The sequence below is a fragment of the Aedes albopictus genome, chromosome 1, assembly GCF_035046485.1.
Source record: "Aedes albopictus strain Foshan chromosome 1, AalbF5, whole genome shotgun sequence".
NCBI lineage: Eukaryota > Metazoa > Arthropoda > Insecta > Diptera > Culicidae > Aedes > Aedes albopictus.
This window is the reverse complement of record NC_085136.1, coordinates 86,012,057-86,031,289: the sequence shown is the minus strand read 5'-3', so window position 1 is coordinate 86,031,289 and position 19,233 is coordinate 86,012,057. Positions and strand designations below refer to the sequence as shown.

Below are 19,233 nucleotides of genomic sequence, written 5' to 3'. Positions count from 1 at the left end.
GGACTTACCAGATTGGTAGGCATGTTGGTTCACATGAAGAGGCACGTTGGCCAGATGAACATCACGGATATGATGATCCACAATGCGTTCTAAGCATTTCAGAAGAAAAGAGGTCAAACTGATAGGTCTGAAACTCTTTGCTTCTTCATACGACGCACGACCCACTTTCGGAATAAACTTTATAGTAATATCCCTCCAGGATTTGGGAATATACCCTGTAGCAAAACTGCAAACAAGTAGTTTTTTCAAAACATGTTTGAAATAATCAAATCCCTTCTGAAGCAAAATAGGATAAATCCCATCTGCCCCAGGAGATTTGAAAGGAGCAAAGCTATTAAGAGCCCACTCAATCGATTCTATAGTTACAATACTCCGAGCCGAAGCTAAAGAATCATAACTACAAGAAAAGACATCAGGATCATCCGAAGATGTAATATCCACACATCCAGGGAAGTGTGTGCTGAATAAGCATTCCAGAACTTCCTCATCAGAGGAAGTCAGATCGCCATTTGGCAAACGAAGTTCGTTCACCCGGAAATCCTTAGATTTCGCAAGGATTTTGTTTAACCGACTGACTTCACTCAAGCTGGAAACATTTGTACAAAGGTTTTTCCAGCCGGATCGTTCAGCAGACCGGAGAGCTTTCCTGTAGGCCTTGCGAGCCGACCTGAAAGCCTCCGAACCAGCCGAACGTCGTCTGTTCCAACTCTTTCTACATTGTTTCCTGAGTTTCGCCAGATCAGAGTTCCACCAAGGGGTTCCTCTTGTGATCTTCACAGACCGTAGAGGGCATGCTTCTTCAAAAGCTTCCATGATGAAGGTCGTTGTAGTATCAACGGCATCATCTAAATCACTTGGAGTGTCAATGGATGGTGAATATCCATGAAATTTGGCTGCAACCAAATCAGTATAAAGATCCCAGTTTGTTGACCGAGGATTCCTGAAACGCAATGTTTGCGAAGTAACATTTAAATGTTCAAAAAAGATATAGCGATGGTCAGATAAAGATTCTTCATCTGACACATGCCAATTGGTCAGCTCGTGACTAATTCTGCTAGAGCAAAGCGTTATATCTAACACTTCCTCTCTAGCAGATACCATGAAGGTTGGGCGGTTGCCTATGTTAAGTAATGCAAGATCTGTACTACTTAAGTACTCCATCAAACTGGAGCCTCTCAAGTTAATGTCTGAGCTGCCCCAGATGATATGGTGAGCATTAGCATCACTGCCAACAATTAGCGGAAGGCCTTTTGAAGTGCAGTATGCGATGACTTGTTTGAAAGCATCCGTAGGGGATGGTTCATCATGTGGTAAATACACAGAACAATAGACGTATTTCCTGTTGAGGTTTCCAACAGATACATCAATTGTGATAGCACATACATCTCTGGTGGTTAGTTCAGAGATGAGTGTAGCAACTATTGCGTTGTTGACAAGCACACAGGCTCGAGGCATGACACGCGAGTTTGCCATTTCATGTTTACTGAAAGTGGCAAACACCGGGTTCACAAGGTTTCCTAGATAGAAATTTCCCTTACGAAAGTAAGGTTCTTGTACCAAGGCCACTTGGGCTGTACCATTTTGCATAAGTCTGCAAAGATTGATCGTTGCTGTTCTTTTATGCTGAAGATTGATCTGAGCTATCCTAACCGTAGCCACTACCCAAACTAGGTAAGATTAAACTCTTCGCAACAGCAGCACAACAAAGAACAGCAACAATAAAACCAAATCGGTATCGATTGGAAAACGCCAAAGGCGAGGATACACAGAATACACTGTGTAAATCGCATAATGCGAAACCATATAGGTGAAAATTTAAACTAATTAACAACATCTTCATAATCCCGCCCTTATTTAGCCTCAAGTGAGACTAAAGAAGGTCAGCTGATTGTCTCGGAGAAACACAAGGTCCACTGCACCATTGCTCCGGTTAGCGCAGTAAGGGCTACATACTGTGGAGGGCGCCCTGGTACTCCACAGGCTCCGTTAGCGGTTAGGTTTTTATTAGACCCCCCTAGCCATTCATTCCTAGGCACGGTAAGCATAAAGCCGCATCACACCATGAATTAGGGGTCACCTGTTGGTGGATTCTTACCACCGGAACAGGCGGTCCGTAGTGTTATTCTTAGCCAATTGAGACAATCGCTACCGACACTACACAGCTATCTAGGCTGATCGAGAAAAGAAGTTAATATTGATGATCAACTTCATACGAACTCGAACAGCCGAGATGGTTCTTTTCCGCAACAATTCAAAGTTCTATGAGGATAATTATGAAACTTCGTGAGCAGTTATGATACCTATAGAGACACTTTCTTGAAAAATTTCATCAACTTTTATCAATTGGATTAAAAGTTACTGGTATTGATAGGGGATAGTGTTAGTGAAAATGTTTCATGTTGTTTATGTGCGATGTTTGCCCATTCATAACTTTTGAATATCTCTGTCAATTTACATGAAATTTTCACAGAAGGTAGTTGATTATGTGTATATTATGCCTGAAAAATTTGATGATTATTGGTGTAGTACTTTCAACAATACAATCGAAACAATAAGGGGTGCTCACTAATTGTTGTCTGAAGGGCTAAAATCACGGTCAGCCCCAATATATATTTCGACTATAAAATTTTTGATAGGGCATCGATTTTTTTGAAATTTTGCCTATGTAAGTAAAATAGATTGAGAGGTTTGTGTTCAAAATTTCAGTCATTTTCTTTATCAAATTCAAAAGTTACAGCGCTGACAAGCTAAACCAGGGGCTGTACAAAATTCAATTGCTCGCGTTCTACTGTTTCATTGCTACAACAAAAGATACTTCACCGATTCACATGAAATTTTGCAGGCGAAATGAACACATCTTAAGATGTTATCAGACAAAATTTGAGCAATTTTAATGTATCTATTGCAGAGTTACAGCCATATTTATGTGTCCCGATTATTGCGGATACAGGCTTTATTTATACTGAATCTCGGTAAAAACTAACGTTTGTTAGCTGAATTTCGGCGAAACATTTTATGAACCTCAGCAAACTAATGACACGATTGCTGCGATCTCGTTGAAAAACAAGTTTGCTGAGCGCTTGGCGGTGCTAATCTCGGTAAAAAGCACGGAAAATTGCCGAGATTCAGCGAAAAAAATTAAGTGTGTATGGGGATACTGCTGAATATAAAAAATAACAAATAAGTTTTCCCAGGCACTTCCGAAATACATCGTAAAAGAAAAGACCGATCAATTCGCTAAGCAATTTCCAAAAAAAATGACAATCATACCAACACATTCTTGATGAAATTATTATCTCAAATTCTTAAGACGTTCACTAATTGATCACTTGGGCTGTTTCTAATATTATTTTCCGAGATAAACACGTGGATCAGATGTAGCATTTTGAAGTCCTTGCAGCCCAAAATGTCTTTTTGCGTTTTGCGACAATATCGTTTTTGAGTATTTCTCTTTTTTCGGCGTACCGTTCGCATGACCATAACTCGTGGTCAAAATCTTCATATGAAACTCCGGTGTCCGGCCATTTGGCGAATGCCATCCGGCCGATAGTCGTTTGGCCGAATCATGATCAAAAGAATTCAGAGGAAGTTTTTGACATTCTAACTGCCAAGCCAATATGATCATTAGAAGTATTTCCTTTTTATAATCATAAGCTATTCTTTCTAGTTTTGTTATTCAGATATTACTTGGCGTTGAAACTGTCAATATTTTAACGAAAATTTTTCCTTCATTAAATCATAGGCTGTTCTTTCGAGTTATGCTAGGACGGAGAACAGTGGTATGGTCACTTAAGTACATCATTCATTTTTCGCCCAAATGACCCGAAACCTGAAACTCCACACTCACGCATATTAGAATCTGTACGATACAGATGGCGTTTTAAACTTTAGTGATTAGAAATTATCCTTGAGAACGTTTTAAGAAACATTCTGTTTCTAAGTTCTTGAACCAAGGATTTTTAGATATTCGAGGTATAATAGAGTAGCACCTAGAGTAGCACCAACGTCCTATGTCACTTCTGTCCCAAGAAAGTTGTCAATCTTCAATAATATGTTCCCGAATGAAATATGCATACTCTCTAATTTCTGTTCCATGTTGGAATAGCATTCCTCTCCTAGCCCCAAGCCCATGCTTTGCTGAATTGTCCGCTTGATATTTGCCCGTATATATTGCTGTGTGCTGGTATTCAAAAAAGCTTAATTACAAATCCTTGAGCGGTCAAGGATATTAGTTCTGCCTTTAATAATAATACTGTTTGGTTCGTACTAAGTACCTCGAATCTGATCCAGCTGTAGTACTCTTCAGGCACTAACGGACTAAAGCTATCAGAGCATATGGTGTACTTTGCAGAAGGAAGTTGCTAGATTAGCTTTTTTGTGAATAGCATTACAGTAATTTCCACAGGAAATACTGTGCATGGTTCTTGCAAGGTGGACAAATAATTGATATTCTCATTTTATACCCTAATATCCCGCCCTTCCGTGAAGAAGATGCTTCGTTTATTTTCCGTATCATTTTTTTTGTTGAACGATATTCTGAGCCACCCTATTTTGATGATGTGTTGAAATGTTTTAAGCTCTGTTAACAGCGATTCGTCTTTATCAGGATTACAAGAATGAATTTCGATACCAAAAGATAAGTTTCTCGTTATCGGAGGATTTTTTATATCTATCGTGATGCAATTACGGTAGGTGGATAATAATCTACTGGACGGGTTGATTTCAAAAAGATCATCCAAGATATCAACTACCGAGTGCTTTCTGCTATGGCCTTAACAGCACGTACCCGACCCCCGACAACTCATTTTCAAAATGCAGGCATTTCGTCAATTTTCATCCGATTTTTTTGAAGTCGCCCTCAATCGATCATAAATTAGTAAAAGTTTATTACACTCAAGTGGCCATGTAATATCCGGAGCCATCCCTGAGATTTTTCGGATTATACTGGGGTGAGGGAAATGCATGTTTTGCCAAATGGCTAAAAGGGATTATTACGTGTGTTATTGTGTTTGAGAGGCCCTCGCGGAACCTGTTCCAGGTGTTCCGGTACTGCCATATCAGTTATTACATGCTTCAGTCATTTTTTCTGTCCCATTCCCTCGAAATCATGAAGATTGATACGTCGCACGATATGTTTGGGTTGCAAACCAGAAATATCCCCGATGAGACCCCGTGGAACCTATGCTAGATGTTCCGGTGTGGCCATATTAGTTGATACAGACTTCAGTCTATCGTTTCTGCTTCAGTCATTCAAAATCATGAAGATTCTTATGTCGCACTAGGTAGGTTGGAAACCAGAAGTGTCTTCAATGAGGCCCCGCGGAGCCTGTCGGGGGGATCCGCATGGGTCAACTCATTTAAATCTGTAGGGTTTTAGTCACCGTCCAATGGTATATTTATTGGTTGTTGATATTTTTCGGTGATTGCTACACACTAACACCTCGATTTATTACGTTTCGGCTTACTCTTCTTCAGCCATCATCAGATTTGTCTAAATCGATACACTCGCCACTAGTGTGGCTCTATTACTCTATTATTTAAATCTGGTTATCGCAGTTGTGTTTCACTGTTCGCAACAAAAATTTCGCTGAAAATCTATGTTTCAAACACACACAACAAACGAAATAATCACATTTAGTAATTTTGGCTATCCGAAACATCCCAGGTTTCGGATATTGTATGGCCACCAGGGTGCGATGACGTCACATTTTCGATTGCCGCATCTTGTATCAATGTTTAGGGAACTCAAATGCATTGTCAATGGGAGAACCCAATTAATGTTGACTGCAAACAATCCTATTGGGTGGGAATATGGATGTCATATACGTGTGCATGGCCACTTGGGTATGATAAACTAGGACCAATAATTTATGAACGATTGAGGGCGACTTCAAAAAATCGGGTGAAAATTGACAAAATGCACGCATTTGGAAAATGAGTTGTCAGAGTTCGGGTACGTGAAAGTTATTCAAGAACCGGTTGTTGAGCTAAAAAAAAGTCGGATCTGTAGTAGAAACACTATTCCAGCTATGACGTCTACTGATTTGGTATATATGTAGAGTGCATCAAACCAACGCTTATTCTCAAACATCGATATTGTATTTTCTCCAATTTGTGTTGATGGGTGGGGCCGTTCCATTACAGATCTATCTTTTCCGAAAATACTTAACACCGTGTCATCAGCAAATTAATATAAAACACAACCGAAGAGTGAAATTCGATCAATGTCATTTGTTTAAATTTTATACAGAAAAGAACAAAAGGATCCCTGCGGAATCCCAAAGTACACGCAGAAAAAACTATGTTAAAATCAAAAATATTTGAGGTAAATGCAAATTAAATTGTTAATTTGTTCAGGCCCAAAAATAAAACTGTTTGGAGCACATTGAACGTCACATTTGAAGCAAATGCAATCCATGTTTGAAACAAAAATGCATTTTCTGACAGATTATGTTAGAAATAAATGTGAATATTCTTGTTTTTTGGAGCAGGTCGGCCCTACGGAAATATTTGTTTTCCCATTAAACTTATACGTTACGTCTGGGACAAATGTGGCCTATGCTGTGGGCTCATACTTACGACAAAACGGAGCATAGTTAGTGAGTAACATAAACACAAACATAAACACAACATAAATCGAAAAATTGTCCACAGATTCCCAGAAGAAGGCGCAATATAGCGACCGAAACGTCGGATGAAAGCTTAAGAATCCGTTTTTGAGTTATTCCTCCAAAGACTGAACGCCATTCCCCTTCCAACTTATAAAGTCATTTCCTTCCCAGGAAAAACCCACCGGGTTGTATTTTTTCAATGCCAACACCATGTTTACATCTATTAGATAAACATTTTATCAGTTTACCGAATAAACATGAATGTTTTTGTTTCAAACAAACGAAATTTGTCTCCGTGTAGCTGTAGCGGACTGTTTGTAAAGAGTTCTAGTTGTCAAATTGGGGCCTCCAGTTAGCCTAGTGGTTAAGGCTATGGATCGCCGATTCCCGTTCCGGTCAAGAAAATTCTCTCGACTCCCTGGGCATAGTGTATCATTGTACTTGCCTCACAATATACAAATTCATGCAATGGCAGGCAAAGAATGCCCTTCAATTAATAACTGTGGAAGTGCTCAAAGAACACTAAGTTGAAGAGAGGCAGGCCAAGTCCCAGTGAGGCATAGAGCCACAAATAAGAAGAAGAAGATGTTTTACGATAGTGACCCCAAACTTTTGGTCGATGACATCAAGAGTATATTAACTTAATAATTTTTTTTTTCTATATTTTTAGCTTAGTTCGGTAAAAAGCTTTTAAAAGCTTATAAAAAATAGGTTATATTGCCGCTCTCATCTTAAAATTTGGACGACCCAATATCCAGCGACACTGCCGTAAGATCATATTCATATTTTAGAAAATTTGGCAACTTTGGGTTAAGTTTACATACAAATATTTTTGAAAAAGTTTCACCTCAATCATGCTCAAAGTTACTTTGATTTATTATCTTTCGAATGAGACCTAGGATTTTGAAATCGGACTCAAATTGGTGGAGATATGGGCCTAAAAAATGACATATTTTTGAGAGGGTGACCCCAAACTTTTGACCGGGAGTGTAGATTCGATTCTAGTGAATTAGAGCCAAATATTCGTAAATGCCAGAAGCAGAAGGTGAGGGTTCGAATCAGGGTATGAATTATTTGGGAATATGTATAAAACCCCTCACCGCTGCTCAATTTTAGGTTAGCTATGAATGATTAGTTTGATCCATATGTGTGTTATCGGATTACACAACACACAACTAATAACTATACGGTATTTAACTACTGAATTAGCTTATTAAACATTTAAAACCTATTATCAGAATTATACATACTAGAATTTGGAATAAATACTACTCATCGAGATCTAAACTCACCCAAATAGAGCTATAGGAAATAACGAAAACTAAATTACAGTATATTTCTAGGAGAATTTTAACCTCCGATAAACAAATACACGGGATTAAAACCACGGAACAGCGTTTCCTTTCAATGCAGAAACAACAGTGACTCTACATGAGGATCAAATTCCTCTTCAAGATTCAAAGAACAGTTCCTTTAGTAATATTCTCCATATTTTATGTTGGAAATATTGTAAAAAATCATTTAATTCCAGGGGTTGGCATTAGTTTTGTCAAGCCAAAATATCCCAAAAACACGAAAGTAGAATTTCATCCTATTGGAGAACAAGCGATTACGGCATCGATTGAATCCCTGCGTTTTACCCTTCTTACACCCATAAGAAGGGTATAAATATCGCTCGAAAAACCGACTTTCGATCCGAGGCCCGGAGGGCCAAGTCTCATATACCAATGAACTCAGCTCGACGAACTGAGCAAATGTCTGTGTGTGTGTGTGTGTGTGTGTGTTTTTTTTTTTTTTTTTTTATTCTAGGAGTTCAAAAATCTTCTAAAGACGCTGTGTGGGATTCGAATGTGCGCCTACCCACTAAAAACACTCTCCTAGTTCACCTCCACCTTAAATTCCCCTCCGGTACCACCATGCAGTATTTCTTCGGAGGGGAGGCGTTATGTGCCTTGTGCACCATCACCAATTTGTTATTCTAGTCTTCTTCATGCTATGCGCACCGCTTCGTTAGTATGCTGTTAATATTCCAGTATCGCCACTAAGCGACATACATGCTATTTTTCAAATTTGTTATTCTAATCGTTCTTAGCCTTTCGGCTCCTATTAGCTTGTTGTTTGCTTAATGTGCCGCCATTGAGCGGTAAACTCTATGTTAGTACCACTTTCATCAAATTTGTTATTCTAAAGCCATGCTGAGTTCATCGGCTCCTACTAATTTGCTCCGAGAACGTTGCCCTCCCGGTGCCGCCCGAGTGCCAATCAGCACTCGAGGTTTCCGCGCACGACTCGGATAGTCCCCGACGGTGGATATACCCTACCCGACGAAGAGTTTCCCGACACTGAAACTTCTCCCGCTACCGACTTCCCGGGCAGATGCCAAGGTCGGTCCTGCGATTCCGGTTGGAGACGGCTTCCGGTTCACAGGCGCCCTGACGACCATGCTCCGGTGCTTCTTCCCGATCGCTCTACTCTGACAGTCCCCGGCGGTGGATCTGTATTACTCCGACAGAGAAGTCCCCGGCGAAAGATGTTCTCCCGTTACCGCCCGTGTGCCATTGAGCACAATGACTTCACGCGCACTACTCGGATACTCCCCGGCAGTGGATCTATCCTACTCCGACAGAGAGTTCCCCGACGTAGGAAGTTCTCCCGAATACCGACCGAGAGCCAGTAAGCTCCACACCTTAATTGCTCACGACACCGGTAGTCCCAGACGGCGGATCTACCACACGCGGACGGAACTACTACGCTTACCCCGGATTGTTTCTTCTATCGTTCATTTGCAGCTCTCGCCACTTCCGCTGGAGAAATGACATCATCTTCGTTACCGCGGAGTTCACCGCGTTCCAACAGGCTTCGTCGTGGCACATTCTGGCCACGATGTTGTCGGCTTTTAGACCAGCACCGCAGATTGCTGCCATCTCACTGCGCTCCACAGCAAAGCGGGGACACTCGAAAAGGACGTGTTCCGGTGATTCCTCTACATCTCCGCACTCGGGGCAGAACGGCGACCCTGCGTGTCCGAACCGATGCAGGTATTTCTTAAAGCAGCCATGACCTGACAAGAACTGCGTCAAATGGAAATTGACTTCTCCGTGAGCTCTGTTCACCCATTTCGTCAGATTTTGAATAAGCCGGTGGGTCCACCTTCCCTTCGCTGTGGTATTCCACTCGTGTTGCCACTTCGCCATAGTGACGACTCGCGCTGCCTTCCGAGCTCCTCTAGCGCCCCTGGCCTCGTAGCACTCTTTGTCCTCTTCCAGAACGAAGACGATAGGGACCATTCCGGCGATCACGCACACCGCATCCGATGATATCGTGCGATAGGCGCTCGCCACTCTCATGGCCATCAGTCTGTGCGTGCTGCAGAGCTGAACGCGATTCCTCCTAGTTTTTGTTGCGGTCGCCCAAGCCGGACCAGCGTACCTTAGGATCGATGTGGACACGCTAGCTAGTAACCGCCTTTTGCTACTGCTGATTGCCGAGTTGTTCGGCATGATCCTCGACAATGCTGTGATCGCCTTTGCTGCTTTTCCGCAGGCATAATCGACGTGGCTATTAAAATTTAACCGGTCGTCGATCATAACGCCGAGATGCTTCAATTCCCGCTTGGAGTCTATGGCATGTTCCCCGACTATGATTGCAGCCTTCTGCACCACCTTGCAGTTGCTGATCAGCACCAGCTCCGTTTTCTGGTGGGCTATGGATAGTTTCTTCCTTTGCATCCAGTTCTCAACAGCATCTACCGCCTCCGTAGCAAGTATCTCCACTGCTTCTAGGGACTCGCCAACTACCACCAACGTGATATCAACGTGATGCAGTGTCAGCACCCCGTTGTACATTGTGTTCCACAACGTCGGACCTAGGATAGACCCCTGTGGGACGCCTGCACTTATCGTGACGTTCTTTTGCCCTGCACTAGTATGGTAGCACAGAGTCCGGTTTTCGAAGTAGCTACTGAGAATCCTGCAGAGGTAGTCCGGAACCTTCATCTCGTGCAGCGCTGTAGCGATGGCTTCCCAGCTTGCGCTGTTAAATGCATTCTTCACATCGATCGTGACGACGGCACATAAGCGGTTACCCCGTCGTTTTTTCGTCCTTGCTTTGTCGGCTGTAGCAACAACCGCCTGGATAGCATCTATCGTTGACTTCCCTCTTCGGAATCCGAATTGCATCCCCGACAGACCATGCTCTCCTTCCGTGAAAGTTGTCAGCCTATTGAGGATGACTCTTTCTAGCAGCTTGCCGAGCGTATCCAGCAAGCATATCGGCCGGAATGAACCTGGTTCACCGGGGGGCTTGCCTGGTTTCGGTAGCAGCACCAGTTTTTGCCTTTTCCACTGAGACGGGAAACAACCCTCATCTAGGCAGATCTGCAGAGATGTCCGGAACATATTTGGGTTGGCCTCGACAGCTGTTCTCAACGCTATGTTGGGGATACCATCCGGGCCGGGCGCTTTCTTCGCTTTCATTTTCTTGGCCGCTGCTATCAGCTCGTCGTTGGTGATACTCACTCTCTCCTCGCCTGTATGGCCGTATGGAGTCGGTGGCCATATCGTAGGCTCGTGTTGAGGGAACAACCCTTCGACGATAACTTGCAGCTTCTCTGGGCATGTCTCAGCGGGTACCGCTGGGCCTCTGATTTTGGTCATCGCCACTCTGTATGCATCTCCCCATGGGTTTGCATCAGCATCCCGGCACAACTCCTTAAAGCTTGTTTTCTTGCTCCGCTTGATCTCCTCCTTCAGAGCAGCTTTTGCGGCTCGCAGCACTACTCTACGTTCTTCTCTCTCACCGTCGGTTCTAGCTCTTTGCATTCGTCTCCTGGCTTTGAGGCAGGCTTTCCGGAGGTCCCGAAGCGCTTCATTCCACCAGTATGCCGGACGACGTCTATGGTTCGGCTCGAACTTTCTAGGCATGGTTGTGTCGCACGCACGCACCAGCGCTGCCGTTAGCTCCTCCGGCCTTAGATTCGACCCCGGATCTCCTCTCCTGAGAGCTTCGACGAACAGCTCCTTGTTGAACTGCTTCGTCTTCCACATTCGATCGCGAGGTTGACTGCCAGTTAGTGTACTCCCTGGCCGTGATCCAATACTATACCGGACCTCCTGGTGGTCGCTGTGAGTGTATCCGTCACAAACTCTCCATTTCATGTTTCGCGCCAGCACGGGACTACAGAAGGTGATGTCGATTATTGATTCTCGACCATCCCTTCGGTAGGTGCTGGTGCTTCCTACGTTGGCCAAGTCCACGTCGAGCTTTGCTAGCGCTTCTAGCAGAACACGCCCTCTTGGGTTGGTGAGGCGGCTGCCCCACTCAATCGCCCAGGCATTAAAGTCACCGGCGATTACGACCGGTCTCCGGTCGGCTAGCTTGTCGGTTATCTCGTCTAGCATCTGGTTGAACCGTTCTGTAGTCCACCGAGGAGGTGCGTAGCAGCTACAAACAAAAACTCCGTTAATTTTGGCGATCACGAAGCCTTCGTTTGCCTGGTACACTACTTCCTGGATGGGATACTTCCCCATCGTCCATATATCAGCTGTCTTCGCCTTATCTGCGATCCAGTTACCGTCTCCAGCTGGTATACGATACGGCTCAGAAAGGATAGCCACATCGCACTTCGACTCCGATACGGATGTGTGTGTGTGTGTGTGTGTGTGTGTGTGTGTGTGTGTGTGTGTGTGTGTGTGTGTGTGTGTGTGTGTGTGTGTGTGTGTGTGTGTGTGTGTGTGTGTGTGTGTGTGTGTGTGTGTGTGTGTGTGTGTGTGTGTGTGTGTGTGTGTGTGTGTGTGTGTGTGTGTGTGTGTGTGTGTGTGTATGTGTGTATGTGTGTGTACGTACGTTACAAAAAAAAGTCACGCACGTTTCTCAGCCGTCTGTCAACCGATTTGAGTTCTCTTGGAAGCAAATGAAAGCTACTACATCCTAGTACAGGTCGGACTCGATTATCCGGGTGACTCCGAAAAACAATCTCCCCGGATAATCGAATTTCCGGATAATCAAGCCAAACTTTTTAAATTTTATTTTTCAGATTTATCAATCAAAAACAGTTCGGAAAACATAGAAGCAAGCTTGTGTGATGTTATAGTCCTTAAACTCAACGACTGGCATGATTATAACCACATTTATTGAGAATGAAAATTTACCCAAAAATTCTGCATAATAAAAATAATTCTCAAATGGACTGAATCTGATGTATTGGTGTTGTATTTGACATTTGCTACATCTTTTGACTTATTACCATCTTAAATTGTGCAAACAAAACGAAAAATTATTTGGTCCCCGGATAATCGAGCCATTTTTTCCGGATAACCGAGCCCCGGATAATCGGGCCCCCGGTTAATTGAACCCCCGGATAATCGAGTCCGACCTGTAGAACGCTTTTGAATTTTTTTCGAATGGACGTTCGGTTACCAAGATATCTCTCGAAGAGTACTTATGAGTCATACATCTAAACTTTTTAAGATTTTTGACCAAGTGTATCATTATAAATATTTTGGCCGGTTGTCAATCGATTTGGGTTCTCTTGGCACCAAATGATAGCTACAGCATCCTAGTAGATCGCCCAGAAATTTTATTTCAATTGGACATTTGGTTACAGAGATATCTTTCGAAGAATACTTGGGATTTATACAACTAAACCTTTTGACATTTTTGACCAAGTGTATCATAATAAATATCTTAGCCGTCTGTCAACCGATTTTGGTTCTCCTGGCATCAAATGAAAGCTACAACATTCTAGTAGAACCCTATACAATTTCATTACGATTGGACATTTGGTTACCGAGATATCTCTCAAAGAGTACTTGGGAGTAATACAGGTTAACTTTTTGAGAGATTTTTGACCAAGGATACCATAATAAATATCTCAGCCGTCTGTCAATCGATTTGGGTTCTCTAAGCACCAAATGAAAGCTACAATATCATTCTAAAAGGCCCTGAAATTTTATTTCGATTCGACATTTGATTACTGAGATATCTTACGAAGAGTATTTCAAAAATTCCATTTTTTATTATTATATTCGCTTGTTATCTTGCATGAGTTTTTGACCAGTCTATGGGACATTATTTTTCAATAAATAATACTGACCTCATACAAAGTGTATACTAGCAGGTAATTGTTTTCAACAAATTTATAAATAAGGCTAATACAAATTTCGATTTTCTCTTATGTCACCGCCCACTCGGAAAATTTTGGTCGGAATTCAACATTTTGAGGGGGGGCACAAATAAAATGTTCAAGAAATTCAACAAATTTAAGGTGTAATTCGAGTTCCACAGAAACTTTCTTAATAAATCCGATGAGTTTATCGATGTTGCCTAATTGTTTGGATATTTTTCCATCGAATACATTTATTATTTATCATCCCCCCCCTTGACGAGTCAACGAGCGCTGTGACAAAAGAAGAAAATGAGATTTGTTCCTGCCTAACAAATTACAAATGCACAGGAATTCTATGAAAACATATTGTTAATGTTAAATGAAAGCTTTGAATTTATATATTGTGGGAAAAATGCAAGAACCGGACAGCGAAAATAACTAGCTAATGCCAAAACTGATTAACTTAGTAGATATATCATTTTTGTCCTTTTTGCACCATAACCATAAATACCAAGTACTTCGGAGCTAAATTAATCGACTGATTAAGAGATATTAGACAAAGTGTATCTCGCTGATTTTCTTACCCATTTGTTAATCGATTCAAGATCTTTTGGCAGTTAACAAAAGATACAATATTCCAGAATATGTAAGCTATTTTTTAAACATACCATACAAGATTCTAGGAGGTGTCTGACATTTCTGGTAGTTTAGTCCATGGTCTATGATGCCATTTTGTAAACCAATCCACTAGATGCCAAATCCACAATATTTTCTAGAACTTTTGGTCAATTACACAAACTAAATATGTTAAATACAAATAATACAACAATAATTTTAATAAGTGTAAGAAGGGTTCTGTTCACCATAGGTGGATTAAATCGGGCTTTTATGTCATGCGTGCACACTTCTAACAAAAATTACAATAATAAGAAACAAAACAAACAGCGCTGAAATGCTTTGTTTTTCGTAGGACGAAAATGAGAGCCACATTCTTAATAAGGGAACCAATATCCTAAATGGAAAAAAATCCCTGCGTTTTTTATTGAGAAATTTGTAGGTATTTTTGTCGAAATTTTGCATTAAAATTTATAGATATTCTTGATCGAATAATTTCTGAAGAATTTCCCAAGGAAGTTTATTGGGAATCACTTTGTAAGCCGGAACATTTCATCATCTCAGAATATTTGCAGACGTCGTTCCTGACAGATATTCAAAAAAATTGTATGAAGATTTCCAAGAAACTGTGTCTTTTTTATTCAATTTTTACACAAATTTTCGGAAAATCCTAGTATTTTTTTAGAAAATGGTCCAGATCATTTTAAATGAAACTCTAGAAGACAATTTAGTATCTAATACAAAAAAAAACACTAACAAGTCTCCAGCTCATGCCAACTCCACCATGTGGTTCAATGACTATGAGCACATATTGCATCGTACAACTGCAAGGTAGACCTCGAAGTCTCAAATACTTTCTAGAAAAAATGCTTACTTCTTGGAAAAAATGGAGTAAAAATATATTGTTTCCACTATTTTTCAAGAAAATATGATACAGATTCTATTAAAAATCACCTGCGTTTTAGCTAGCAGGCGATTGATCTCAAGGACCACTTTAAATATTTCCGCTGGAAATCCTTTTAAATGTCTCGCACCTTCAGAAAGGAGCCCATATAGCCGAGGCGGTAAACGCACGGGTATTCAGCATGACCATGCTGAGGGTGACGGGTTCGATTTCCGGTCGGTCCAGGATCTTTTCGTAAAGGAAATTTCCTTGACTTCCTTGGGCATAGAGTATCTTCGTGCCTGCCACACGATATACACATGCAAAATGGTCGTTGGCAGAGGAAGCTCTCTAATCTAATCTAATCTAATCTCACACTAACGCAGCCATTACTTGAATGCATCCTGGAAAATGAAGACTTTTCAAGTCTATCATTTTTCTTGTCTAATGGCCAGGCCAACTGCGCAGCATGTACCGCAGAGAAGATTTCAAGGGATAGAACGATTTCAACATAGTCAATATTTGAAAACATTCTACACCTTGAAATCGAGGGGAAAGATGGAAGCGTGTACCTCCCGTACCAAACGCTTCCAGAACGAGATAGATATTTAAACATGTTCGCAATATGATGATGTGTATGGTGATTTGCTAAAAAGATTGATTAGTGCACCAGCTATGATGGTAAGATTCACTGAAAAGAGAATGAAGGATTATTAAATAAATACTAGATAAGATATTAGTGATACGCTCGTTACAGTTACTATTTTTCAAAATTACCTGAATCTCCCTAAAACAAAAGGATTATTAGCAGTTAAAAACAAAACATAAACATAACAAAATATACATCAAATTTTAATCTGCAATGCTACCACTTTAGGCAGGAAAATAGCAAGATTAAAATTTGATGCAATGTGGTAGATCTTACACCGTAACGCACCGTTCTAAGGTGATCTACCCACGTTACGGGACGTCGTTGGCAGAGGAAGCTCTCAGTTAAAAACTGTGGAAGTGCTCATTGAACACTAAGCTGAGAAGCAGGCTTTGTCCCAGTGAGGACGTTACGCCAAGAAGAGAGAGAGAGAGAGACCTTCAGAAATTATCGTGGAGATCATACAGGTATTGATTGATTGATTTATTTTTATTACAAAGACTTTCAGCCCTTGGCTGGTTCGTCTCTTAAGATCATACAGGTATACAGCCATCAACAAAAAAGTACAACACTACTTCTAAAACTTGACCGATTACGATTGGTAGATTTTCTTCTTGAAAACATTCCGCTAAAACTTTTAATCGTTTGGGTCAAAAAACAGGTTCAAAATAGTTGAAAAATATGACTTTTCTACACAAAAAGTATTTTTTTTGTGTGAATATCTTGAAACTTAAGACTTAATAGCGACTGATCGAAAAATAGCGACTAAATCACTAAAAATTGACTTGCTACCAGGCCTGTGTAGTAGAGAACTCCAAGTGCTCATCTTTTTACTGCGATGAAAGATTTAATATGTAAGTTTAAAGAAAGGTTCTGAACGTTCGGTAAGTTTTTCTTATTAGGATTAAGTATCGGTCTGTGTAGTTTTTTCTAGCTAAAGACGGCAAATAAATAAATTATTATACTTTGTTAAATTATTTTAACAGTATTTTTAATGTAATATGCTTTTTTTACTTACTTCAAGCTTCACGTAGATTGTTATCACATCCGTTGAAATCTTCGTAAAGTTGCTGATTTTCTCTTACTTTTAAAGATGTCTTAACGTTTGCACCTTTTTATTCAATATTTTTGTTAAACAGTATTTTCGACAAAATGCCTCACTTCACAAACACTCTTTCCACACTTGTTTCGCCTTCATTTGCGTCTACAAAACGGTACAAATTTCCAAAACACCACCCACGTCTGAACAATTTCCTTCCGGTCTTGTCACAACCAACACCTAAACCCAATATTCCGTACAGTGTGATTCCTGATCCCACCGATGGATGTCCGGTCCGTCCACCGACTGGACTGGACTGAATAGCGCACCAGTTGGTCACGTCAAAACTAATTAGCCTTTCTTCTTAATCCAACGTGTTTGCATGTTCCGTTGGATCCATTTCACCCCACGAGAAAGTCACATCAACACGTCACTATCCTCTCACAAGTCACAATCCGGGGACACCGGACCGGCTATTTATATTCCTAGCGGCAACTGCGCTGGGGCCACAATGACGATGACAAGCAACGGTAGCCGTCCGTGTCGTGACAAATGGCAAGATTTCCCTTTGTGATAAAACTCTAAATTTCTATCGTCGTCATCCTTTGGAAGGCCATCAGAACCTGTTGTAACTTGCGCCAGGATAAACGAATGGACGGACGGTCTCTCACCACGAGTCGATTCGCAACTGACCGTGAGAAATTTGCATTCCTGTATGCCTTTGCCTATGGCTATGAATCCTTGTGATTGACACTGACCCCGAAGATCACGCACTTGACGAACGGCACGGCGCCCGACAGGAAAGGGCTATTTCTGGAGAACGCCCACCACCACTGCACTACACTGACTGATTGAAGTGTCTGTCTACCCTTTCCGAACGGGGATACTTCCGGGGCAATCCACGGCGGCTTTCTAACGATTCGCGACAGAACCGGTCAACGTTCAAACATAAACTGAAACCGTCTTCCGAATCCGCATTCCGGTAGAGCGTTGCGGACGGCTGTTTGGCAAAATCCCGCGCTCCGGGATCTGCATCAGAAACGGCGCCAACCGAACCGACAGCATATCCACATTCCAACAGGCGACCAACGGTCGAAGTTCGGCTGCTGCTGTCAGCAGGGCCACCGGAAGCGCATGCGTCGAACGGAACCTCCGGTTGTACCGCTCTTCGGGTGAGACCATTCCTTTCGCACCGCATTGTTTACACCAAAAATCGGCCGTTTTTCGAAGCCGGTAGCGTATTGTGAACTCGGCGAGCACGTGGGCAGGCGAAGCTATCTGCTGACTGACACCGACAATCGCCGCGGAAAATTTCATTCATCCTCAAATACCTTCTGGCTTCTGCTGAGCCATTAATCGGTTGCCGGGCGTCGCTCATCCGATTAGATTATAATTGCATTTTAATGGGAATGTTCCTATCGCCAGCAGTCAGGTATCAGTCAGCGCGAAGCGAGCGATACCTACACCTTAGTCAAATAAAGCTGGCCATAAACCAATCAAACGGAGTAGGATACCTATAAGCCGGCCGCGGAACGGATTCGGAAGCGTTTGATTTTATGGCCGACCACGCGATGATTGATTCCGGTCGCGCTGTTTGCTGTAAATTACCCCGATTTAGACGGCTAATCGATCCGGCGGCCGGGAGGTAGGTTTGGTATGGGCCCTCCGTCGAAAGTTGTTTGCTTATGGGTGATTGGCTTTCATGCCATTCATCTACGGGCACCAGATGATGTTTGATTTGAGTTTTCATGGCCGACAGGTGTGACGGAAATACTTTGTAGACGTCAACAATATCGCCCTAATCTGTTCAGTTTACGGCTACAACTTCCCAGTTTCGGTAATGTCAAACGTTACGTATTTAGATCACGTCCACCTATTGCACGAATCTTGCCGGATTGGCCGTCCTAAAGACAGCCGATTAGACCTCTCAATCTGTTCGAGCACTACTGGAGTGTACTTACTTCACTTTCAGTACTGGGCACCCACGGTGGTGCAGAGGGCCGAATTGAAATATTTCCATCCTGGGCGATTGCCAGTCATCGCCTTGACCTGTGACCAGGTCAAATTTCTGTCGACTTGCTAGCAGGGATTGGCGGCATGCACCGTGCGGTGCGAAAAAAGAGTGTGCTTCACACAATCGCAAGTGCTCGTCTCCCGTTTTGCCGAGAGACAAGAGACGTATGAGTGAGAGCTTTCGTAATTGTGCGAGAGACAATCGCAGCACTAGCTCTACGGCGCAGGGAGTAATGCACGGTGCTTGGGACTGCGCTTGTCTCCAAACAGAAAAAAATCAATTAATAAATTAATTGAAGAGTTTGTGTTTTCGGCAAA

General features: G+C 42.1%; 1 protein-coding gene across 1 annotated transcript in view; it reads right to left on the bottom strand.

Annotated features, from left to right (window-relative positions):
- Positions 1 to 18,675, bottom strand: part of LOC109410171 (RYamide receptor-like) — a 172,045-nt gene extending 153,370 nt beyond the window's left edge. The window contains exon 1 of the mRNA XM_062845698.1: positions 16,882 to 18,675. The gene's annotated coding sequence lies outside the window, so the exon portion shown is untranslated. The remainder of the gene's footprint in view (positions 1 to 16,881) is intronic.
- Between the last annotated feature and the right edge of the window lie 558 nt (positions 18,676 to 19,233).